This window comes from Sus scrofa, chromosome 1 (genome assembly GCF_054392235.1).
Source record: "Sus scrofa isolate SSC_HxYL_T2T_F1_AM1 chromosome 1, Sscrofa_HxYL_maternal_Yorkshire_Landrace_v2.0, whole genome shotgun sequence".
NCBI classification, from domain to species: domain Eukaryota; kingdom Metazoa; phylum Chordata; class Mammalia; order Artiodactyla; family Suidae; genus Sus; species Sus scrofa.
Window position 1 is genome coordinate 222520379 of NC_139383.1, and position 12098 is coordinate 222532476.

General features: G+C 35.0%; 1 long non-coding RNA gene across 2 annotated transcripts in view; it reads left to right on the forward strand.

The window, feature by feature from the left end:
- The window catches only part of LOC102164767 (uncharacterized), a 614073-nt gene that overhangs the window by 558641 nt on the left and 43334 nt on the right, over nucleotides 1-12098 (forward strand). For both annotated transcript variants that reach the window (XR_014821810.1, XR_014821808.1), the window contains one exon: nucleotides 4031-4176. This is a non-coding gene — a long non-coding RNA (uncharacterized LOC102164767). The remainder of the gene's footprint in view (nucleotides 1-4030; nucleotides 4177-12098) is intronic.

Here is a 12098-nt window from a genome sequence, read left to right on the forward strand (position 1 = left end):
AACTAAACTGAAGCCCAGAAAAGGGAGATAATTTCCCCAGGATTGACAACTTGATTACAGTAAATCCAGATTTAGAATCCCTATCTCTTGACTTCCAAAACAGTGTTTGTTCCAAACTTTACTTGGGGGTGCTGATCAAGGTAAAGGCATTCCTCAGAGCAAACACATCCCAATTTTTGCTTATCCATATCATATTAATTGACCTTGTATATGTTACTTTATCTTTTAAAAAATATGTAATATGACTTTTAGAGGCAGAGTTTATATCTTTATATTTGTTAAACTCTGTATTTTTAGCACTAAAAGCATGCTTTTAAAATGATGGTAATATAGCCAGTATTGGAGTTCCCTTTGTGGCTCAGTGGTTGGCGAATCCGACTAGGAACCATGAGGTGGCGGGTTCGATCCCTGCCCTTGCTCAGGGGGTTAACGATCCGGCGTTGCCGTGAGCTGTGGTGTAGGTTGCAGACGCGGCTCGGATCCTGTGTTGCTGTGGCTCTGGCGTAGGCCAGTGGCTACAGCTCCGATTCGACCCCTAGCCTGGGAACTCCATATGCCACGAGAGCAGCCCAATAAATGGAAAAAAGACAAAAAAAATAAATATAGCCAGTGTTTATTAATCATTTAGGAGAAGTATAGGCACACTGGGGATATCAAGATGTATAAGATATTCATACTCTGTTTATGGTCTGATTAGGGCCACAGGTATCTTTATATGAAATTAATTATTAATAGAAGCAAGTAGAATTATTAAAAATAACTAAATTATAATTAAATTTATCATTTTATATATATATAAAAATAAAGAATAGCTCTTTTATGGATAATCCATGTTAGGAGAAAAAAGAGTGTCAGGAAGTGCAAGTAAAACAAAAAAGAAACATTTTAATAGATATCACTGCTAATAATTATTAATCTTTTGGTATATATTTTTTCAATTTGTGTGTATGTATATGTATGTCTGTATATGTATAAGTGTATATGTGTGTATATATATAATATTATATATATATCTATGTGTGTTTGTTTGTGTGTGTGTGTGTATATATATATGTGTGTGTGTATATATATATATATATATATATATATATATATATAAATAAAATAAAAATACAAAGAGAGAAGTTCCCATCGTGGCACAGCAGAAATGAATCTGACTAGTATCCATGAGAATATGGGTTTAAACCCTGGCCTTACTCAGTGGGATGGGGATCCGACATTGCCATGAGCTGTGGTTATAGGTCACAGATGTGGCTCGGATCCTGTGTTGCTGTGGCTGTGGCATAGGCCGGCAGCTGTAGCTCCAATTCAGCCTCTAGCCTGGGAACCTCCATATGCAATGGGTGTGGCTCTATATAGAAAAAAAAAATAGAGAAAAATATAAAGAGAAACAGAGAGAAAATGACAGATAAAGAGACAAAGATAAAAAAAAATTTTGAACATGTCTCTGTACTTAATAAAAAGTCTTCTTATAATGACCACAGACCAATTAACTGTTTGAATATTTCCTAACTTATTTAACCAATCTCATATTGATACTTTCTTTTTTTTTTTTTTTTTTTTTTGTCTTTTTTTTGTTGTTGTTGTTGTTGTGCTATTTCTTGGGCCGCTCCCGCGGCATATGGAGGTTCCCAGGCTAGGGGTCGAATTGGAGCTGTAGCCCCTGGCCTACACCAGAGCCACAGCAACGCGGGATCCGAGCCGCGTCTGCAACCTCCACCACAGCTCACGGCAACGCCGGATCGTTAACCCACTGAGCAAGGGCAGGGACCAAACCCGCAACCTCATGGTTCCTAGTCGGATTCGTTAACCACTGCGCCACGACGGGAACTCCTCATATTGATACTTTCAATGTTTGTAAGTTTTATTGTTATCATATAATAATGAAGAACCTTCTAAATGTTACTATTTAAAGATGTATTTTGGAGTTCCTGTTGTGGTGCAGCAGAAACAAATACAACCAGGAACCATGAGGTTGCAGGTTCGACCCTGGCCTCACTCAGGGGTTAAGGATCTGGTGTTGCCATGAGTTATGGTGTAGGTTGCAGATGCGGCTCAAATCTGGCATTGCTGTGGCTCTGGCATAGGCCGGCAGCAACAGCTCTGATTAGACCCCTAGCCTGGGAACCTCCATATGCCACGGGTGCGGCCCTAAAAGACAAAAGACAGTAAATAAATAAATAAATAAATAAATAAATAAATAAATAAAAATTTTTTAAAATGTCTTTTAACTGTGAAATTGCTCAGTCACATATTATGAATATTTTTGACACATGACACATATTGCCAAATTATTTTGCAAAAATTTTGTAATAATTCACAGTCAATTAGCAGTACATAGAACTGCCTTTACTCACTAAAACTAGATATTAGAAAAATTATTTCCTGAAGATTAAATATTAAATATAATGAAAATAACCGTAAGCCTTTAATCCATCAGGGATTGATTTTGGTATGGATATATGAGGTACGGATGTGTGTGTGGGAGTGTTTGTGGTGTTACCCAATTATTCTACTACCTTTTATTGATTAATCCATTTAGTCATCTTACTGATTTAAAATGCCCATTTAAGATTCATTAACTAAGTAATTATGTATAATTATCTTTACTTGTGACCTTTCATCATTATCACATTGACCTGTCTACATCCTTTGTTGCTGTTACTATACTGTTTTATTAATGGTATGTTTATAAACTTTTTAATGATTGTGAGAGAAAGCTCTTACCATGCTATACTGTTTTTGTTCTAATCATGTGTGCATCCAGATGATGTTTAGAATTATTCAGCCAAGTTAAACTTTAGGTTAGAATAATCTTGTATGTGATTAAAGTTAAGAAGTGTTCTTATCACTCTCTGTTAATTCTAGTGAAGAACAAAGCATGTTTCTTCATTTTCATCTTTTCTTTAAATTCCATAGAAAATTTATGTAACTACAAAATAAACTGCATAATTTTTTCTAAAGTTCTGGGAAGCTTATTTTAGTTCATTGGTTAGATTTCATACTTTTCTTTGCTGTTACATATGGCTCCTTATTTTTTATTTTAATTGCTTATCATGTGGAATTCTGATTTCTCTATTATTTACAATCTAAATATGCTAACTTATAGATTAGTTTTAATAAGTTTTTAGTTATTTCTTTTGGATTTCCAAAGTTGAAAACCATGTCATCAACAACAGGTATTTAAGTTTTCTCTTTTGCTTATAAATTTATATATTTTTAAAATTTTGTTTTCCTGAATAATAATATTAGAACTTCTGAGGAAGTTGTTAAAAAATAATAATGGTCATATTGGCCAACTTTGTCTTCCCCTAAAGTTAATGGAAAGATCTATAGTGCCCAGCCATTTGATTAAACGCTTACTTAAATTTAGATAACAATCATGTTAAGGAATTATACAGATTTTTTAATCTTCTCACTGCTTTTTATATATAAAATCTATTAATAAATTAAAATATAATGATTTTTATTTGTTTCCATCATACCTGGTTTACAGTGCTCTGTCAGTTTTCTACTATACAGCATGGTGACTCAGTTACAAACTGACGAAACACTGTAAACCAGGTATAATGGAAAAAAATAAAAATCTTATATAAAAATTAATTAAAATAAAAAAGTTTAATGTTAGGAAATGAAACTATAAAATAAGAACAATTTCTAAAATGGATAGTTTTAATGTGTTGCTTAAAATTTACCAGCAGATAAGAGACCATTGCTTTATGGGAAAATTTTTTGGTGATATAAAATGTTCATGAAATAGTCTAACCTGAAATGTGAGAGGCTACAGTTCATTTTGAAAATATGTTTTCTATATTTACTTCTATTTATAAAAATGAAAAAGTAAAACCATTCTTTCACCTACATTTAATGTTAGGAAATCTATTAATACAATGCATCATATCGGTGTGTGAAGGGAGAAAACTGTCATGATCCAACTGATATATGACAACTAAATAATATTCAATATGTATTACTAATTTAAGTATACAGGTAGTAAATTTTTGTGCTCTTGTTTTGTTTTGTTCCTTAGAACATGCATTACGTTTCATTCCCTTGTTGACTGAAGAAAAATGCGCAACCTAAAAGCTGCAAGTAAAATTTTATTATGGGACCTTACTGAGGACTATAGCCCAGGACATGAGCTCCCTAATAGCTCTGAAGAACTGCTCCAAAGAGGTAAGGGAGTAACCAAGATATATAGGAGTTTTCTGGGGGAAAAAGAATAAAACAAAATCATGTAATTTAATATAAAAGATCATTGCTAATCACAAAAACAGACATCTTAGTTTAATGATTTTGTGCCTTTCTGTGTGTGGAAAGATGCAAGAGTCTGGGCTTACTGAAATTGTTTCTTAGATATGCATGTTGTGTCTAGGGCTAGTATCAAGAGTGCACCATTGGGAGTGAGAGGCTGCATTGGCTGATGGCTTGATGGTAGGCAACATTCCCTTTCCACGTCCCATTGTCCTCCAGGCTGTACCTGATATGAGGATAACAAGAATAATATAAAATGTTGAAGAACTCCCGGGCCATGCCAAAGATGGATGTTTATGTTTAGAGTCCATGGAAATACTGAGTCAGGTGGAAAAGACACTTATTAAACACCAAAAAGAAAAACTGGTAACTGCAGAGGTAAGTGCTGCAGACAAAAATACAACAGAAATAAGTAGGGGTTGATCTTGGGAATGATAGAAGATGTAACAAAAATGCAAATAGATTAGACAGGGAAATCAGGAACTATTTCCATGACTGTTGAATTTGTGCCTTCACATTTAGTTCCTAAAAGATTGGACAGGACAAGCTTTCAAAAGAATCACCCAGAAACACATATAATTATCAGCCTTTATTAAAAACACATTTAATTTACTTGACTCCTTCAAATGCAAATTAAGAAGATAATTTTCAGCAAACTATTGTGGATCACATGCAGTTGCAGGTCAGTTCAGAAGCTTATTTAATGTTTTCTCCATTTGTTTCCAACATTGGAATGAAAACTTCAGCAAAGCAAAAGGACATTATTTTTCAAAAGTGGGAGTGTGTTTAATGACAATCCATTATAAAATAGTAATGATAATTAATAAAAACTGGACAAGTTTGAGGAAGAAAAGGGATCTGGGGAGGATTCATGGAGTAGATAAATAACACATTTAGTCGAATAAAAGAGTGATAAGAGAAAAAGACATAAAGGGGAATTAATTATAATTTAGTTAAATCTTTAGTCAGGAAATAAGCTAACAAGTTTCTTATTTTAATACTCAATACAAACATGTGATATAGTATTATCTGTGTTTTAAATATAAGAAAACTGGAGACTTAAATAACATAAGTAATTTGGCATAGTCATTTTGTTAGCAAACTTCTTAAAATTAGATCCAGAGTCAATCTGATTATACTTGGTAGTCACAGATGACAGACTGTACACATATTTTGTTTGGCACAGATTTCTTTTTAAATTTCAAATTAGTGACCAGCATTTTAAAAATAGTGAGTGTAAACATTTTTTTTAAACAATCAGATATCTGCCAAGACTGGACAGACCTACAGAATCCAGGTAACAGTTTCCCATGTAAGGAGAACATCCTTCATATTATCCAACTCCCCATTGCTGGTGTGAGCATATGCACCTGTTAGCTTTCTGAATCTGTTCACATCTTTATGTTATCCTTTGGCCCCTGAGTTGCAGACGTCTTTTAAAAAGAAAAGAGCCTAGAAAACATGGGAAAAAAGATATAAGCTAATTCACATGACATCCCACAGTCACAAACATGTATTGTGAAGACTTTACAAATGAAATCAGGAGTTCCCATACTGGCTCAGGAGAAAAGAATCTGACTAGTATCCATGTGGATGCAGGTTCGATTCCTTGCCTTGTTTAGTAGGTTAAGGATCCAGCGTTGCCATGAGCTGTGGTGTAGGTTACAGATGTGGCTTGGATCTGGCATTGCTGTGGCTGTGGTATGGGCTAGCAGCTACAACTTTGATTAGATCCCTAGCCTGGTAACCTCCATATGCCATGGGTGTGGCCCTAAAAAGACAAAAAAAAAAAAAAAAATAGTGAAATCAAGGGAAGACTGAAGAAAATAAGACTTAAAAAAAGTAAAAAGATTAAAAAGGATCAAGAATCTATTGGACTGATGTACAGAGTAAAAGATAATGTATGTTTATATTTTATTTCCTTTAATTGGATGGTCCTCTAAGAGTTAAAATAAGCATTTTTTTTAAGATCAATATTTCAGAAAATCATTCTGGAATAATTAACACATGATTGACTAATGGGAGAAGCACATACAAAATGCTCTGAAGGCTGAAAATCTCCTTGTCCACAGTAGCAAGTGCATTGTTAAGCATTCTTTTTGCAAAGGGTTCCCCAACAATTATGCATGAAGAAAATATATATAGTGATCTCTAAAATTAACACTTTTAAGATATTTGGGGAAGTGTTTTTTTTTAATTTCTATTAACTCATACAGAAGATTGATTCAGGTACCCTGGACTTCATAAAGGGAATTTTTGAGGAAATAGAATTTTGTTTATCATGCTATTTATAAAACCATATTTACATCACCAATTTCTATTCATTGTCTGTACATCATTCAGAAATTACATAATCTATTGTTTAATACTCTGAATCTCTTAATTATACATTTTAAAGAGGTTTTCTGTTTTTAAAATACAGTGTGAGATAACATGGCGTGTTTATAATTATTATAATTATTTCTAATTTGACTATTGGAGATTGAAAATACACATAATTCAGATTTCCAAATAAGTGTATTTGGTGGCTTGGTATGATTGGTTTTGTTTTGACAGAGAAGTGGTAAAGGGTAAACTCAGGAATTAAGCCACCCAAATTCAAACCCTGTTTCTACTATTTACTAATTGTGTGACCAGAAGAAAGTTGCTTTCACATTATTGATCTCTGTTTATAAATCTTTTATAAAGATAGTCATAAAGCCCCTCTCCTAGAGTTTCGAGAAAATTAAATGAGAAAAACTCATATAGAATATATAGAAAAATATCTATTATATACTAAATACTCAATATATATTGGCTAATATTATAATTGTTACATTAATTAAACTGCCATCACAATTGGCAGCTTTGCAAATTACTTCAGAGGCTATCTTTGATAGAAGAAGGGAGAACTGGAGGGAATAGATTAATTTAATTAAACCTAAAAAAAAATGAAATTACTCAGAAGTTGGATTACTTCAATTCTAGGTCACGTGAACACTTTGGAGCCAGAGCTATAGCAAACAGATTAACTGTATTTTTCTCTGTATTAGGTCAGTGGATCAGCTTTTCACAGTTTTTCAAGGATAAAAATAAGTCCCACTACCACTAACAACTTTTTTTTAAACTTTTTTAATTGCTATTGTCCCTATACAATTTTTTTCTACTGTACAGCATGATGACCCAGTTACACATACATGTACAAATTCTATTTTTGCACATTATCTTGCTCCATCATAAGTGACTAGACATAATTCCCAGTGCCACACAGCAGGATCTCATTGCTAATCCATTACAAAGGCAATAGTCTGCATCTATTACCCCAAGAACCCCATCCGCCCCATTCCCTCCCCCTCTCCTTTGGCAACCACAAGTCTGTTCTCCAAGTCCATGATTTTCTTTTCTGTGGAAAGGTTCATTTGTGCTGTATATTATATTCCAGATACAAGTGATATCCTATGGTATTTGTCTTTCTCTTTCTGACATATTTCACTCAGTAGGAGAGTCTCTAGTTGCATCCATGTTGCTGCAAATGGTATTATTTCATTTTTTATGGCTGAGTAGTATTCCATTGTGTATATATGCCACATCTTCCTAATCCAATCATCTGCCAATGGACATGTGGGTTGTTTCCATGTCTTGGCTATTGTAAATAGAGCTGCAACGAACATGCAGGTGCATGTGTCTTTTTTAAGGAAAGTTTTGTCCGGATATATGCCCAAGAGTGGAATTGCTGGGTCATAAGGTACTTCTCTGTATAGTTTTCTAAGGGACCTCTGTACTGTTCTCCATAGTGGTTGTACCAGCTTACATTCCCACCAACAGTGCGAGAGGGTTCCCTTTTCTTCACAGCCCCTCCAGCATTTGTTATTTGTATACTTATGAATGATGGCCATTCTGACTGGTGTGAGGTGGTATCTCATGGTAGTTTTGATTTGCATTTCTCTAATAATCAGTGCTGTTGAGTACTTTTTCATGTGCTTGTTGGCCATCTGTACATCTTCCTTGGAAAAATGTCTATTCAGGTCTTTTCCCCATTTTTCCATTGGGTTGTTGGCTTTTTTGCTGCTGAGTTGTATAAGTTGCTTGTATATTTTAGAGAGTAAGCCCTTGTCAGTTGCATCATTTGAAAGTATTTTCTCCCATTCTGTAAGTTGTCTTTTTGTTTTCTTTTTGGTTTCCTTTGCTGTGCAAATCTTGTCAGTTTGATTAGGTCCCATTGGTTTATTTTTGCCTTTTATTTCTATTGCTTTGGGAGACTGACCTGAGAAAATATTAATTCAAGAATTAGTTTGCTGGAGTTCCCGTCGTGGCGCAGTGGTTAACGAATCCGACTAGGAACCATGAGGTTGCGGGTTCGGTCCCTGCCCTTGCTCAGTGGGTTAACGATCCGGCGTTGCCGTGAGCTGTGGTGGAGGTCACAGAAGGGGCTCGGATCTCGTGTTGCTGTGGCTCTGGCGTAGGCCAGTGGCTACAGCTCCAATTCGACCCCTAGCCTGGGAACCTCCATATGCCGCGGGAGCGGCCCAAAGAAATAGCAAAAAGAAAAAAAAAAATTAGTTTGCTCTTGAAAAATGTCAGTACAGTTTTAGCACCTTATTTTTGATATGTGAAACTTTGTATGAAGCTGAAAAGCCATTTGAGGGGCGTTCCCATTGTAACCTAGCAGTAATGAACCCCACTAATATCTATGAGGATGGGAATTTGATCCCTGGCCTCTCTCAGCGGGTTAAGAATCCAGCATTGCCATGAGCTGTGGTGCAGGTCGCAGATGTTGGTCGAGTCCTCAGGTCTGGTGTTGACCACTTGTCTGAATTGACCCCTATCTGAGAACTTTCATATACCATTTGTGGGGCCCTAAAAAGACAAAAAAATAAAAAATGACATTTAGGGAAGATTGAAAATAAACCTTCATAAGACATTATTCAATAAAAAATTCTGATTCTAATTTTCCATTAATATGTGCATAAAATAGTTAAAACACTAAGGCTAGCAGTGTTCCATACTCCACCAGGGAGAACAAAGTATTTTGGGAAGAGAGAATCTAGGAGAAACAAGTTGAACAGAACATTGTTTGCAAAAAAACAAAAAACAAACAGACAAAACAAAACAACAGAAAAAAAAAAATACACCATTTGCTAATAAGGACAACCTATCTTTCCACCCTTTTCTTATAACATCCCCTGCTTGTTCACTGTACTCTAGTTACATTAGCTTCTCCAGTATCTAGTGTTAATTGTTTTCTCTGCCTGAAATACTCCTCCCTATACTTATCACATGACTAGCTCTTCGCCATTTGAGGGAGGGATTGACATAATAAATATCATGTATCAACTCCTCTTATAAAACATTTTTAGATTACCCTAAAGAGGCCACATACCCCCAAGCACTCTATCATATCCTCTTTTTTAACATATTATTTCCATTGTTGCAATGTCTGTAAATGTAGGTTTATCATTTTAATATTTATTTGTTCATATATATCTTACATTACAAAATGTGATTATATTTGAAGAGAAAAACCTTTTTGCCTTGTTTACTAATATATCTCTGACACATAAAATATTTTCTGAGGCGAATGATGGGAATCCTGAAAGTAATTGTTCATTGATAGGCTAAACTATCTATCAGTTTCTACTTCTCTGTACTGTGAATAATAGCAATAAAGGCCTGTTTAGGGTTATGATGCTTAGGATGGAGTAAGTCCTTCATGGATGAAAGAGCTAACTTAAAGACGATATTCTATGCTGAATTCAATAACAAACAGATTGTTCTAGTTATGTGAAAAATATTATGGGTAATTTGATATGGATTGCATTGAATCTGTAGAGTGCATTGGGTAGTATAGCCATTGTTACAATATTAATTTTTCCAACCCAGGAGCATGGAACACCTTTCCATTTCTTTACATCTTTGTTAATTCCTTGATGAATGTTTTATAGTTCTTAGCATATAAATCCTTTCCCTCCTCGGTCAGGTGTATTCCCAGGTATTTGATTTTTGGGGGTGCAATTTTAAAAGGTATTGTATTTTTGTATTCCTTTTCTAATATTTCATTGTTAGTATACGGAAATGCGACTGATTTCTGAATGTTGCTCTTATATCCTGCTACTTTGCTGAATTTCTTGATCAGTTCGTGCAGTTTTTGAGTTGAGTCCTTAGGGTTTTGTATATATATGGTATCCTATCATCTGCATACAGTGACAGTTTTACTTCTTCTCTTCCTATCTGGATGGCTTTTATTTCTTTTGTTTGTCTGATTGCTGTGGCTAGGACTTCCAGTACTATGTTGAATAACAGTGGTGAGAGTGGGCATCTTTGTCTTGTATCAGATTTTATGGGAAGGCTTTCAGCTTTTCTCCATTGAGCATAATATTTGCTGTGGGTTTGTCTTAAATGGCTTCGATTATGTTAAGGAATGTTCCCTCTATACCCACTTTGGTAAGCGTTTTGATCATGAATGGATGTTGGACTTTGTCAAATGCTTTCTCTGCATCTATTGAGATGATCATGTGGTTTTTGACTTTTCTTTTGTTACTGTGGTGTATGATGTTGATTGATTTGCATGTGTTGCTCCATCCTTGTGCACCTGGGATGAATCCCACCTGGTCGTGGAGTATGATCTTTTTGATATGTTGTTGGATTTGGTTGGCTACAATTTTGTTGAGAATTTTCACGTCTATATTCATCAGAGATATTGGTCTATAGTTTTTTTTTTTTTTTTTGGTGGTATCTTTGTCTGGTTTTGGAATTAGGGTGATGGTGGCATCATAGAATGTCTTGGGAATGTTCCTTCTTCTTCAAGCTTTTGAAAAAGTTTAAGGAGGATGGGTATAAGTTCCTCTTTGTATGTTTGATAGAATTAACCTGTGAAGCCATCTGGTCCTGGACTTTCAGTTGTAAGGAGTGTTTTTATGACATACTCAATTTCATTTCTAGGGATTGGTCTGTTCAGTTGATCCATATCTTCTTGGTTCAGTTTTGGCAGGCTGTAAGTCTCAGCAAGTTGTCCATTTCTTCTAGGTCATCAAATTTGTTGGCATACAACTGTTCACGGTATTCTCTCATGGGTTTCTTGTACTTCCATAGTATCTGTTGTGACTTTTCCTCTTAAGTTTCTGGTTTTGTTTATTTGGGTTTTTTTCTCTCCTCTTCTTGGTGAGTCTAGCCAGAGGTGTGTCAATTTTGTTTACCTTCTCAAAGAACCAGCTCTTAGTTTTATTGCTTATTTTCTATTGTTTTTTGAATCTCTATTTTATTGATTTCCTCTTTGTTCTTTATGATTTCCTTCCTTCTGCTGACTTTATGTTTTGCTTGTTCTTGTTTTTCTGATTCATTTAGGTGGTGGGTTACATTGTCGATTTGAGATTTTTCTTTTTTTTTTTTTTTTTTTTTTGAGGAAGACCTATATTGCTATGAATTTCCCTCTGAGCATTGCTTTTGTGGCATCCCATAGATTTTGAATGGTTGTGTCTTCATTATCATTTGTCTCAAGGTTTTTTTTAAATTTCCTTTTTGATTTCCTCATTAACCCATTCATTTTTTTATTATTATTTTGTCTTTTCTGGAGCTGCACTTGCAGCATATGGAGGTTCCCAGGCTAAGTGTCAAATTGGAGGTTTAGCCACCAGCCTACACCAGAGCCACAGCAATGCCAGATCTGATCTGCATCTGTGACCTATACCAGAGCTCATGGCAACGCTGGATCCCTAACCCTCTGAGCAACGCCAGGGATCAAACTCGCAACCTCATGGTTCCTAGTCAGATTCATTAAGCAGTGAGCCACAACGGGAACTCCACCATTTGTTTTTTAGTAACAAGTTTTTTAGTCTCTATTTAGCAAGTTTTTCCTCATTTAGTTTCCT